The sequence below is a fragment of the Triticum urartu genome, chromosome 3A (assembly GCF_056163025.1).
Source record: "Triticum urartu cultivar PI428250 chromosome 3A, HENAU_Tu73, whole genome shotgun sequence".
Classification (NCBI taxonomy): Eukaryota; Viridiplantae; Streptophyta; class Magnoliopsida; order Poales; family Poaceae; genus Triticum; species Triticum urartu.
In genome coordinates, this window is record NC_141875.1 from 724,822,472 (window position 1) to 724,835,325 (window position 12,854).

At 44.0% G+C, this 12,854-nt stretch overlaps 1 pseudogene; it reads left to right on the forward strand.

Annotated features, from left to right (window-relative positions):
• The first annotated feature begins 851 nt into the window (after positions 1–851).
• LOC147982231 (uncharacterized) lies at positions 852–6,479 on the forward strand (annotated as a pseudogene).
• Positions 6,480–12,854: the final 6,375 nt, after the last annotated feature.

Consider the following 12,854-nt stretch of genomic DNA (forward strand, 5'->3'; position numbering starts at 1 on the left):
AGTGATTTGTTTTCCCCAAAAAATGTGTTTCCTAGAACCTATGCCCAAACAGTTGTGGTTCCTTGATATTTACACTTCACATTACAATTCGAACTCCGAGCAGTGTGCACTGCATACTGGAACCAATAGGCACATACATACATTCTACCTCTATATTCCCTTTAAGACACGATGACATTAACTTAACCAACTAAAGATATCTGTGTTTTCACTTCTCACACCCCATTGACAACAGCTACTCCATAAAAAACAACAGGGAATATGCAGCTAAAATATATCTTCACACCACTTGCAGGATGTTCTACTTCTTAGTGCCCTTATTAAGTTTTCAACCTGGGTTGCCTACGATGATCTATGATCCCTTCATTATGATTGAAACTACCATACTTGAGACTATGCTTTCAGACTCTGAGGTCATAGCTAACAAATAGCAAATCTGCTTTGCTGAATTCTATCAGACAGAATCGATCTAAAGGATGCTGTAAACAGAGCATGTAGACATATAACACAAGGTCACCAGCTCTGCCAACTAAACTAGTCAAATCACGATTCTTCAGATGGATTTCACCTAATTAGTATCGATTGAGCAGCTTTATATTACGCAGCAAATTAGTATCCTCCTAAAACTTTATGATGCAAGCTCCTCTGTTAACAAAATTACAAACAATTAAATTCGCACAAGAAATAACTCACTGGAAGATGTGACCCTGGTACTCACCACCGTCCTTTGTCGCCCCGCCACCGCCGCAGAAGCGTTCGTCTTTGAGGGAACGCAAACAGAATGGATCCCCACGGCGCCGGGGTACAATCCACATAGGAACTGCAGCGACTTGCAGCTCTATGGCCTAGAGATGTCGATGTGGAGGAAGAGCTGGCTGATTGACCCGTTCGCGCCACCTGGCTCGCGGGGTGGCTGGAGGAGAGGTAGAGGGACAGAGGTGAGAAGGACGGCGGCAGATCCGGGAGTGGTGGAAGTAGCAACACTTGGCCGGGGACGTAACGACGGAGGTGGGGCGGGAGTGGGACGGCATTGGGAGATTCATGGGGTGGTGGTGTTTGCCGACATCCAAGGTTTTGGGGGTCGTGCGGCAAGCGTTGTGTGCACCAGAGATGGGGACGAAGCGGTGAAAGGTCTCGGCAAGAAGGAGCGTGCTCGGCGACTGGGCACACGGCGGCAGCGGTGGTCGGGGAGGAAGCCGGCTGCGGTAGGTCGGGGTGGGAAGCAGCGGCGGGCCGGGACACGGCGGCGGCGGTGGCGACATTCGGGTGGAATACTTCGATTTGGATTTGTTTATGGGGAAGTGGTCGGGACGGTGGCTAAAATCTCTTTCCGTGCGAAAAAATCCGGATTTTCACGCGCTATCCCGCGCGAATGGGTATTTTGGTCTTGCGCCAGATACACACTTGCCGGCACATGACATGCCGTGGCTCGGATGTTCTGGCGGATAAGGTGACCTTAAAAGTAGGTATCAAGGCCGGCAGTTTAGGTGCCCTTGTTGCTACACTTCTACCGGCAGTTTATCTATCCGTAAGTACTTCTACTGGCAGTAATGTGATTCCCGGCAGACAATTTGCCATTAATCTGCTACTTCTCCCGGCAGTTAACTGCCCCCAATGAAGTGTTGTGGTGTAGTGGTATATAGGCATCACGTCCGAGACAAGTAGACCGACTCCTGCCTGCATCTACTACTATTACTCCACACATCGACCGCTATCCAGCATGCATCTAGAGTATTAAGTTCAAGAGAAGAGAGTAACGCTTTAAGCAAGATGACATGATGTAGAGGGATAAACTCATGCAATATGATATAGACCCCATCTTGTTACCCTCGATGGCAACAATACAATACGTGACTTGCTGCCCCTACTGTCACTGGGAAAGGACACCGCAAGATTGAACCCAAAGCTAAGCACTTCTCCCATTGCAAGAAAGATCAATCTAGTAGGCCAAACCAAACAGATAATTCAAAGAGACTTGTAAAGATAACCAATCATACATAAAAGAATTCAAAGAAGATTCAAATATTGTTCCTAGATAAACTTGACATAAACCCACGATTCATCGGTCTCAACAAACACACCGCAAAAGAAGATTACATCGAATAGATCTCCACAAGAGAGGGGGAGAACTTTGTATTGAGATCCAAAAAGAGAGAAGAAGCCATCTAGCTAATAACTACGGACCCGAAGGTCTGAGGTAAACTACTCACACTTCATCGTAAGGGCTATGGTGTTGATGTAGAAGCCCTCCGTTATCAATGCTCCCTCCGGCGGAGCTCCGGAAAATGCCCAAGATGGGATCTCGTGGATACAGAAAGTTACGGCGGTGGAATTACGGTTTTGGCTCTATATCTTGTTTTTCGGGGGCACGTAGGTATATATATGCGGAACGAGTACGTCGGTGCAGCAACAGGGGACCCACGAGGGTGGAGGGCGCACCTAGGGGGGTAGGCGCGCACCCCTACCTCGTGGCCTCCTGGTTGATGTCTTGACGTAGGGTCCAAGTCCTCTGGATCATATTCGTTCTGAAAATCACGTTCCCGAAGGTTTCATTCTGTTTGGACTCCATTTGATATTCCTTTTCTGCGAAACCCTAAAATAGGCAAAAAAACAGCAATTCTGGGCTGGGCCTCTGGTTAATAGGTTAGTCTCAAAAATAATATAAAAGTGTATAATAAAGCCCAATAATGTCCAAAACAGAATATAATATAGCATGGAACAATCAAAAATTATAGATACGTTGGAGACGTATCAGATGTCACCAAGCCAAAGAATATAGGCGGTACAATGAATGCCAAGGAAATTTCACAATATTTTCGTCCTTCTAACCTGGAAGCAAAATGCTTTCATTTTGAAGGTTGACGTGTGTAACTTCCCCGACCTAAAACCCTATAGTTTTGTCATGTTTGTACTACATTTTATTATATTAATGTCTAAGTTATGGATATTTAATGTATGGAATTTATTTTTGCCTTTTCTTTTCATCTTTCTATTAAATGTTTCACAACATATTGAGCAATGTGAACTCTTTCAAAAAACCATTTGAACCTTTTTACTACTTATTTAATGCCTTTTATTTTCTAATTCCATGCTTTTCTAAATTTTTATGGCAACTCCAAGTCCAAGCTAGAGATCCAACCTTTGCCACAAATTCTTTCTGCATTTATCAAAGTCACCTAGAAAAATTCATAATTTTTTGGGCATCCAAAACTATAAATCCTTATTTATAATAGGTGGAGATTGGAGTGACGTATTAGAAATTAGGAATCCAACTTGGCTGCTTGCGGCGTAGATACCACCTAGGTCAACGACTGAACATCAGGTTAAGGTTTGATTAAAATATCAGACATACTTACGACTCTTCTAGTGGGATGATGTGACACCTAGCTTTCCATTACAGCATTTACTAAATGATTAAAATACTACCATACATGTTAAATTTGAAGTAAAGTTCCAAGAGGCTCTCCCTTCGAAACAATATATGCAAAGAACAGGCCGAGCTAGATGGTTGTGTGTACTTTTTTAGCCCACCATAGCTCTTGCGACCTCGGTACTGACGAAGGTTGATATGGCAAATAAAAGCAAATGGAATAAACAAGGGAGAAACTAACAAGCGAACTCAGTGTGTTCAATTCCTGGGTAAAGTACGTATTTCAGATCTCAGGTTACATTATAATACGTGCAACATTAAACACTAAATTATGGGTAATAAATGAAAGATATTATGTGGGCTATGATTCTCCTTTTGCTTCCTCCTCGAGTCCTCCTCCTTGGTGCACTTCTTCCAGATACATTTTTTCTTATTTTTTTCTTCTTCTCTGATGTTTTCCTTTTTCTTGCACAAGTTGTTTTTTAAATAAGCGGTGAACAGTTTTTCATACACATGCGATTAACCTTTATGTAAAAATGTGTGATGAAGATTTCTTTTAGAATTATTTGGATGATCATTTTTTCAAGTATACGAGTAATATTTTTTTAAATGCAAATGATAATTGTTTACATATGATGTGCATATATTTTTCTATTACTAGCAAAAAGGCAAGTGCGTTGCAACGGGAGAAACAAAAATTTACTCCCCGGCTCAAGAGTATATTCCACACTCACATTCACGCGTGTGTGTGTGTCGTGCATGTGTACTTCTATATGTATGAGAAGGCATTTCTCGTAGCATCAGCCCTGTAATGTATTTGCCGACAATCTTAAACATGCAAAATTGATGTATGAAGTGCTACACTTTAATCCTAAAATAATGGAACAACCGACCTCGAAGCAGTGTATTTGTGTTCGTGTTGATTATAGTGTTTTTTTTTCTTCAGAGACAAGTTCATCCCTTCGGACACTGATCAACACAAGGAAAAGAAGAGCTACATTCATATAGGACTGTTTATTAATGAACAGTTTTTTTAAAGAATTAATTGATTTAAATATCTAAAGTATTATTTATATTGACAAAGGACGAACAAGTTACCTCGGGCGCTTGTGGAGCTGTGGAGTGTTCTTGCCATGGATCGACAATAGTCATATTCCAGTAACTTCCGAAAGCTAATTCAAGAGCGTGAAAAATAGCCTTACCTGTGTAGGGATAACATTGGCTTCATTATCGGGTGGAGCGGTTTGTAAGTGAATAGAGAAATTTAGCAATATGTTGACCTGATTTTTCAAGATGTTTTGAGGTGTCCCTTGATGCATATCTATGTGCATCACGTCGATGAAGCTTGCTTGCGTGCTGCATAAATTACGACGCTGGCAGGTAATTGATCTGCAAATCATGCACATGATAACAAATTAAAAATTTCTAGTGGATCCATCTGTAGCGATCTGACCTCAAACGGTCAAATCTCTGTGCATAACTGTCAACCCTAGATCCGTAATGCTGATACACACAGTATTTCAAGGATTTATAACAGAGTTTCAGTCACACACTTATTACATCGATAGTCTCAAAAGAGAACTTGTTACAATAATAAGTGGCCATATTATATGCAAATTCCTCAATAGTGTTTGCTCATGTTATATCTTTTCATTGAAGTGGTTCGATTGTGCCCAAGTGGCTTTGTTGTTTCCAGGGAATGAAGCCGAGTGGCCTATGTTTTGCCGGAGCGTTGATTCATTTCCGTTCCGGCAAATTTCAGGTTCTCGATTTGTCCACTTTTTAGCAAAAGTCATGCCAAATTTTTTGATGAATTTTGCATGACTTGTGCTACAAACTAGGACATATCGAATGCCCGGGATTTGCGGCACCGGGAAGGAGTCAACGTTCCTGCAAAGCATAGGCCTTTTTTATGTCATTATTCATTTTATGAGGTCTAGAATTAATTGACTATATTTAATCGTAGGAAACATGGCTAGCAATGATGAAGGACAACATTCTGGTGACTGTGACAACGTCTACCTGGCGGCAGAAGAATTTTTGAGGGAAGCCGACGATCAAGACCGGCATTTGAGACCGACAACGGAGATTGAGACCGGTTGCTGGGTCCACCTGTCACATCGGAGATTGAGACCGACATCGAGACCGGCGTTGAGACTGAGACCGGCATCGAGATCGGCGCTTAGACTGAGACCGGCGCCGAGACTAGCGGAGCCAGTATAGAACCGAAAGCAAAGAGGCAACGGCTTCCTAACAAGCTCAGGACTACTAGACCGGTGGTCACGTAGGTGGACGACAGCAATTTTGAGCCAAACGCACCCGAGGAAGCGCGCCCATGGTACGACAATCAAATAGGCTGCATCATATGGACAACCGCCACCATCAACGATGAGAAACTAAAGAATATAGATAATATGAGGCCCTCCCTCCTAAAGAAGATGCACCAGATATTCTTGTTCGCGGGCCGGAATGAAAAGGATTATAAAGATCCAGATAAGGACCCGACAATGAAGAAGATAAACAAACACGCCATGACCAAGTTTAGCGACGTGTTGGCCGCCTGGAAATCATGGGTGAAATATCGGATCGTCAATAAAAAGGAACCCTACTCCGAGATTGTAAAGGATAATCCGACAATCACGACAGAGCACTTTCAAATATTCAAGACGGCCTGCGAGGCCGAAGCTGCCAGAAAAAGTTAAAGTACATGATGGGGCGTGAACAGAGGAATATTGGGTGCCACCACCTCGGAAGCCGTGGTTACGGCGGAAAGAGGTCCATATGGGCCAAGGAAGACGCGGAAGCCGCGAATCTGGGCATCCCAGACCCCTTGGCGGAGTTCACTGTCCCGAAGGAGCGTGACGTCCTTAGGGCCCGACATCGTTGGGACCCAATGAAGAAGGTTTTCGAGACGAACGCAATCACGACGGAGTTCATGAGACTGCTGATAATTTTAGTTTCTGATCAATTCGACTGCACGTTAGTCATATTTGTAAACGATCCTTGTGCCTTTTGCAGAGAGAGCAACACAGGATTGCGGCCAAAAGCGACTCGCCATCTGAGGCATTGGCGAGGCCCAAGTGGGACACTCCATTTAACCGGGCGTTGAACTTATTGAAAGGACTCCCGATGACTGAGCAAGGAATATTACGACGAGCAGTGGCCCATATGGAGATGCATTTTCTGTAACTACATGCATAATGCCGGTTGTCATGTGGACCTTGTCGACACTCACTTTTCATCCTAAGGGTTTTTAGTTTAGTCCTAGAACAACGGCCATCGCACGAGGATGTTGGTGACAGTAGTAGCATCATCCAATACTGATGAGCAAAACATTTCTTATGAAAAACACATTATTTAAAAAAATGTGTCAACACATTAATATTACAACGACATTTTTTTAACACATATATTTTTATGTTCAAATTGCGTGAACAATTTATAAATACATGGACAAATATTTAATTCTGAACATTTAAAAAACACAGATACTGACCTATCTCCAAAATGCATGCTTGTAATGTCCTTCAAAGAAAAGAGAAATAGAGAAACAATAGCAAAAAAATTAATATAGAAAAGGAAGAATCGAAGAATTTCTGAAGCGACGTTGGTCTAAACTCTTTGAACATTTCATTTAATTATGCTGTACAGAATTTTCAAATAAAAGGGCTTTGGCCCATCCATGGTGGGATCAATCTGGGCCGCGAGGCATGAATGAAATGACTGAAATGACGATGCTGACGTTGACGCTGATGTTGGATCCCTATCTCTTCCCGCACGGAGATGAAATCATATGCAGAAACATTACTTCCTTCCAATTCTGCCGAGTTTACTTCTTACAGTTTACCATTCTTCCTACACCCTAGCCCCTCTTACCACCTACCCACGCTGCTATATATATCCACGCTTTCCGTCCAATCGAGTCACAGGCTCACAGCCATTCTTTTTCCCTTCCCTACAGTACAGAGTACATTCTAGCTCGCGCCCCAGGCTGTGCGACAGATCCAAAAGCCCTGGCCGCCAACATCATGTATTCAAAAACTTTTTAAACATATATTTGCAAAACTGTTCAAAACATATTTGAATAAACGTTCACCGTGTATTTAGAAAAGTGTTAAACACATATTGAAAATGTTCATCGTGTAATTAAAAAACTTTAACCATGTATTTCCAAAATATTTAACGTATAATTGAAAAAAATATTCTCATTATGTAAAGAATTTTCATCTGTATTTACTTCTTTCCTAGTTTACCTACCAACGCTGCTATATATATCCGGCCTTTCCGTCCAATCCAGTCACAGGCTCACAGCAATTCCCTCCTTTCCTTCCTTACATTACAGACTACAGAGTACATTCCAGCTCGCGCCCCAGGCTGTGCGATGGATCCAAAAGCCCTGGCCGCCAAGGAGGAGGAGGAGTTCGTCGAGCAACTCTGCAGCAACCTTAGCTGCGCCGGCGCCCGCCCACGTCCTCCGCCTACCGACGGCGCAGCCGCCGTCGTAGCTAACAATCCCCTTGGTCCTGCTGTCGGCAACATGTGGCCAATGGCCTTCCTATCCAACCTCCGACAAGCGGCCATGGACGCATCGTCCGTTATCGGCGAGTTCCCCTGCGCCAGACTTCTCATTTTCGCACGGGGCTAGGGCCCTGCTGGTCCGGGCAGGTACACGAGCGGCGCTCCTTCTAGTAGTGTTGGATAATCTAAACATGCCTACGTGCTACTAGTACTAAGTTGTGTTTGAGTTTGGCAGTACTAGTTTTATGTGAGTAGGCTTAGCTTAATTGTGATCAGCGTAACCGGTAATTAGGAAAGTGTGCGTCGGTGTATGGCTTGCATGCCTTGAGTACTGTGTTCTATTAGGTTATGGCGGAGTCGGCTACGCGCCATGGTTAGGACGATGTATATATATATATATAAATATATATATATATATATATATATATGTATGTATGTATGTATGTATGTATGTATATATATAATGTTATTATTCATCACCCAGGGTGCAGAATAAGTTATTCTTCACCCGAGGTAATCTTACAATCATTATATATAGTGTTATTATTCATCACGCAGGGTGCAAAATAAGTTATTCTTCATCCGAGATAATCTTACGATCATTTCATAATTAAATTACGTTTAAAATTCAAATAGTTACATTTTTATTGATTCACTACGTAAAATTTGACATAACAAAATAAAAATATAGGTCATAAGAGAAGAAAATTTGTAGTTTATGTGTATTTTAGACTATGTTTTTACGTTTGTAATTTTCCATAACATAAAATATTTTTTACGGCGATTATATATTTTTTCTTACGGTCCCTTTTTACATTGGAAATAAGACAAAACTTACGGAACGTAAAATTACGGTGCATTGATGGTAAAATAGAGGGGGGTGAAGAATAATTATTCCTCACCTAGGGTGACGAATAGTGCGACCCTATATATATATATATATATATATATATATATATATATATATATATATATATATATATATATATATATATATATATATATATATATATATATATGCAGCGTTGCGTGAGTTTTGTAACGTGGAGAAAAGAGAAAAGAGGGGCGCGACACACGCCCTTGGCTATCAATTTTTCGTGTGCATCTTTATCGTAATTTGATGTGATTGATCCTGTGGCGAATTTCCAAAAAGGAGCTCGTCGATGACAAGATCTACCTCGACCGCAACCTGCCAGCCCAAGATGACACGGAGGAGCAGGAGAGGGGGCGCAAGCGCAATGTTTCCTCCTCTAATCTCAACGGTGCCATCCCTGGGCCAAGTAAGAGGAAGAGAAGCCTCTCGCCGCCCAACATCACCGACCTGGCTGGTTAAAGGTGGCTGCTGCCGAGGCCGAGGATGCTGGTCTCAAACAACGTAGTAAGCCTGACTCTTTTATCGAGGACATTAAGAAATACCTCTCGATCTTATGGTTCATTTCCCTTCTCAACAGATCCTTTTAAATTTCAGCTGCAAGGTTAGAAGAGGAGCAGGAGCCGCTGCAAGGTGGATCTGGTATCAAGACACATGACCAACCGGCAACAGGGAATGATGAAGCCGAGGCCGATGGTGTTGCTTGGACACAAGGTACACGTGCTTCTTTAATCAAGTCGATAAAGGCTCTCCTACTGTTCCTGATCCTTTCTCCATTTTCTCAGCTCTGCCAGGAGAGGCTGGAGGTTGACTAAAGGGGCTCACATCATGAAGAGACTCAAGGAGTTCATCTCGAACGTCAAAGCCCAAGCAGGCCGTTCCCGGAAAACTTTCTAGGCAAATTGCATTGGTTTCAGTCGCAGGTTGGCAAGGAAAGCGGAGCTACTGTGGATACATCAGCGAAAGTTGCCGCCGCTTTTATCTGGCCAACCTGCAAGCAGATACAATGATGAGGGTACTGTGGGAACAACTGAGTTCCAACTTTATATGACTGTTATAAGTGCCCAGCCAGAAGAAAGAAGGCCTGAAATTGGTACATCAGCAATCGCAGGTATGAATTCATGTGCAAAGTGGTGTTCTAGAGGTGCCTATCATCGCAAGTGTTTTTAGCATAATCTCGGTTTGTGGGATTTCCACGTAGGCATATATACATGCTTATATTGTTTATGTCTACTACGTTACGAAATGAACACAAGACAAGGCAGAAGATGCCGAACACTTGAGGATTAAAGAAAAAAGAAACGAGGCTTAAAGCGTTATTGCGTCATGCTCATACGGAAACAATGTTCATCGTGCATTTGAAAAACAAATCATCATGTATTCAATATGGTGTTAAACAGATATTTGAAAAAGTGTTCCACGCATATTTCAATAAATGTTCATCATGTATTCAAGGAAGTGTCCAACACATATTTGAAAATCTTCATCATGTATTTAAAAAAAAAGGAACCGTGTATTTCCAAAAAATTCCAATAGATTCAATGTATCCTTACCTAAATATAAAGGACGGAGCCTTTCATAGTTCTCCATCCATCACCTATATCCGTTGATTTTGTGTTAATATAAAGATTGACGGCTGAGATTTTAAAATAGAACTGAAAAAAACAGTTTGGACAATTACATGGAAGGAAAGAAAAGCCAATTCCTTCGCTGATTCCACCATGGGCTTAGCAGATTTGTACCCGCACACACATCTCTCCTTGCGTTTGGATTGTCATGTGTGCATAAAATTGAAACCCGGCCAAAAACAAATCGAATACGCTACAGACAAAGCACGATGCACGTAGCTTCCCTCCTTCCCCAAGCCGTCATGGATCTTGCACTGCTGGAGTTGGCCGTTTTGGTGGCCATGGCAGGCTTGCCAAGAGCCACTGGAGCCCACATCTCCGAGCTCGACAGGATCACCAACCACCTGTCTGAGGTTCTCGACATGGCCCCATCCCGGCAGCCGCTCGCCTGCCGTCCATCGCAATATTGTCGTTGTCGTCCTACTTCCTGAGAGTCCATCACATCCGCGTTGCTTCCAGAAAAACCCTCGCGGGAGGCGGCTCTGCAGGAGCAGCTGCTATCGCAAGAGGAGGCCGCAGTGTCCCTATCGAACGGCCATGCAGCGTATAGGACGAGACCACCACGGGAGCCCACATCCCCCACCTCGATAGGATCACGAGCCGCATGTCCGAGGTTCTCGCCATGGCCCCATCCCGGTAGCCGCTCACCTACCGCGCCGCTGGACCCGCTTGTGCAGGGGTCTTCCATTGCGATTTTGTCACCGTCGTTGAGGGAGTCCTGGATTAGGGGGTGTCCGGGTAGCCGGACTATACCTTCAGCCGAACTCCAGGACTATGAAGATACAAGATTGAAGACTCCGTCCCGTGTCCGGATGGGACTTTCCTTGGCGTGGAAGGCAAGCTTGGCGATGCGGATATTCAAGATCTCCTACCATTGTAACCGACTTTGTGTAACCCCAACCCTCTCCGGTGTATATATAAACCGGAGGGTTTTAGTCCGTAGGACAACTTCATCATACAATAATCATACCTTAGGCTAGCTTTTAGGGTTTAGCCTCCTTGATCCCGTGGTAGATCTACTCTTGTACTACCCATATCATCAATATTAATCAAGCAGGACATAGGGTTTTACTTCCATCAAGAGGGCCCGAACCTGGGTAAAACATTGTGTCCCTTGTCTCCTGTTACCATCCGGCCTAGACGCACCGTTCGGGACCCCCTACCCGAGATCCCCGGTTTTGACACCGACATTGGTGCTTTCATTGAGAGTTCCCTGTGTCGTCGCAATCAGGAAGGATGCCTCTTCCCGTCTTTAAAGACGGCGCCGTTACTAAGGGAGCCTTGGCTGTCGGCCAAACTCTCCGGCTAGGCGGTTTTCTCATGACCGCCTGTTCGGCCGTTGCGCTGACGGTGACCTCTCGGGTCATCAAAAGCAATGTTCACGTCAGCTCGGAACTCGTCGAGCAGTTAGATCCAATGGAGCTCTCTTCCGTAAACGAGCTCTTGGATCGCATCGCCGCCTTGGGGGTCACTACGGATTATGACCAGGTTGGGCTTAAAACCGATCTAAGAGAAATTAATTCTCCCCAAGTCACCCATCACGTTGCCGTAGTAGAGGCACAGTGCGGTGACTCTTCATCTATCTTAAGGACTAGCTACGTCTGGATTCCAGATCCCTCCAAGCCGGATACCCGCGGAGGGGAGGATGTAACTCAAGACCTGAACTTAGAATCAAGCAACGGGCTAGATTCACTGGACAACATCCGAGAATCCAAACCTCAGAGTTCAGAAACTCCTTGGCCTCTGAGCCTTAGATTGGGTGAAGTTCCGGATTTAATTCCACCCACCTGCCCGAACATAAGCGATCTATCCCAAATCAGGAAAAAGCCCGAAGAAACAGTACATCATTACTGGGCAAGGTTCCTCCTGGTTATGAACAGGATAAAGGACTGCTGCGAGGAAAACGCAATCTCAATCTTCTGCAATAATCATACACGCTTCGCTGACTTGGCATCCATAGTACAAAAGTACTGTGCGATGGAAAGCGCCCGGAAAACCGAAACTAAATTTTGGGACAATCCGGCCCTGAATAGAAACCTCGTCCAAAATAAAAGGGTGCATCATCATCAGACACCCGGGTTAAAAACCAAAAAACCAAAACCCTCTACAGGGTATGGAACCGTAATGGAGGGATGGCTTAATGGACCCTGTAAAATTCATGATACAGAGGACGCCACACCAACTCATAGCCTTAGAGCATGTTCGATACTCCGGCAGGTGGCCAAAAGGGGCGAAGATCTCCTAATTCCGGAGGCCGCAGAAAGCCACCTCAGGGACTCCAGTACAGTCTTAACAGTCTTCGAGACTTTCGCATCAAATAAAATGCGAAAAAGAACACTCCACAGCTTCGCCGAAGTCTATCAAGTAGCAACAATAAACCCATGGAGTGACATGGCTATTACCTTTAATTCCAGCGACGAACCTAAATTCCGAACAGCTCGAGCACCAGCCGCATTGGTACTCAGTC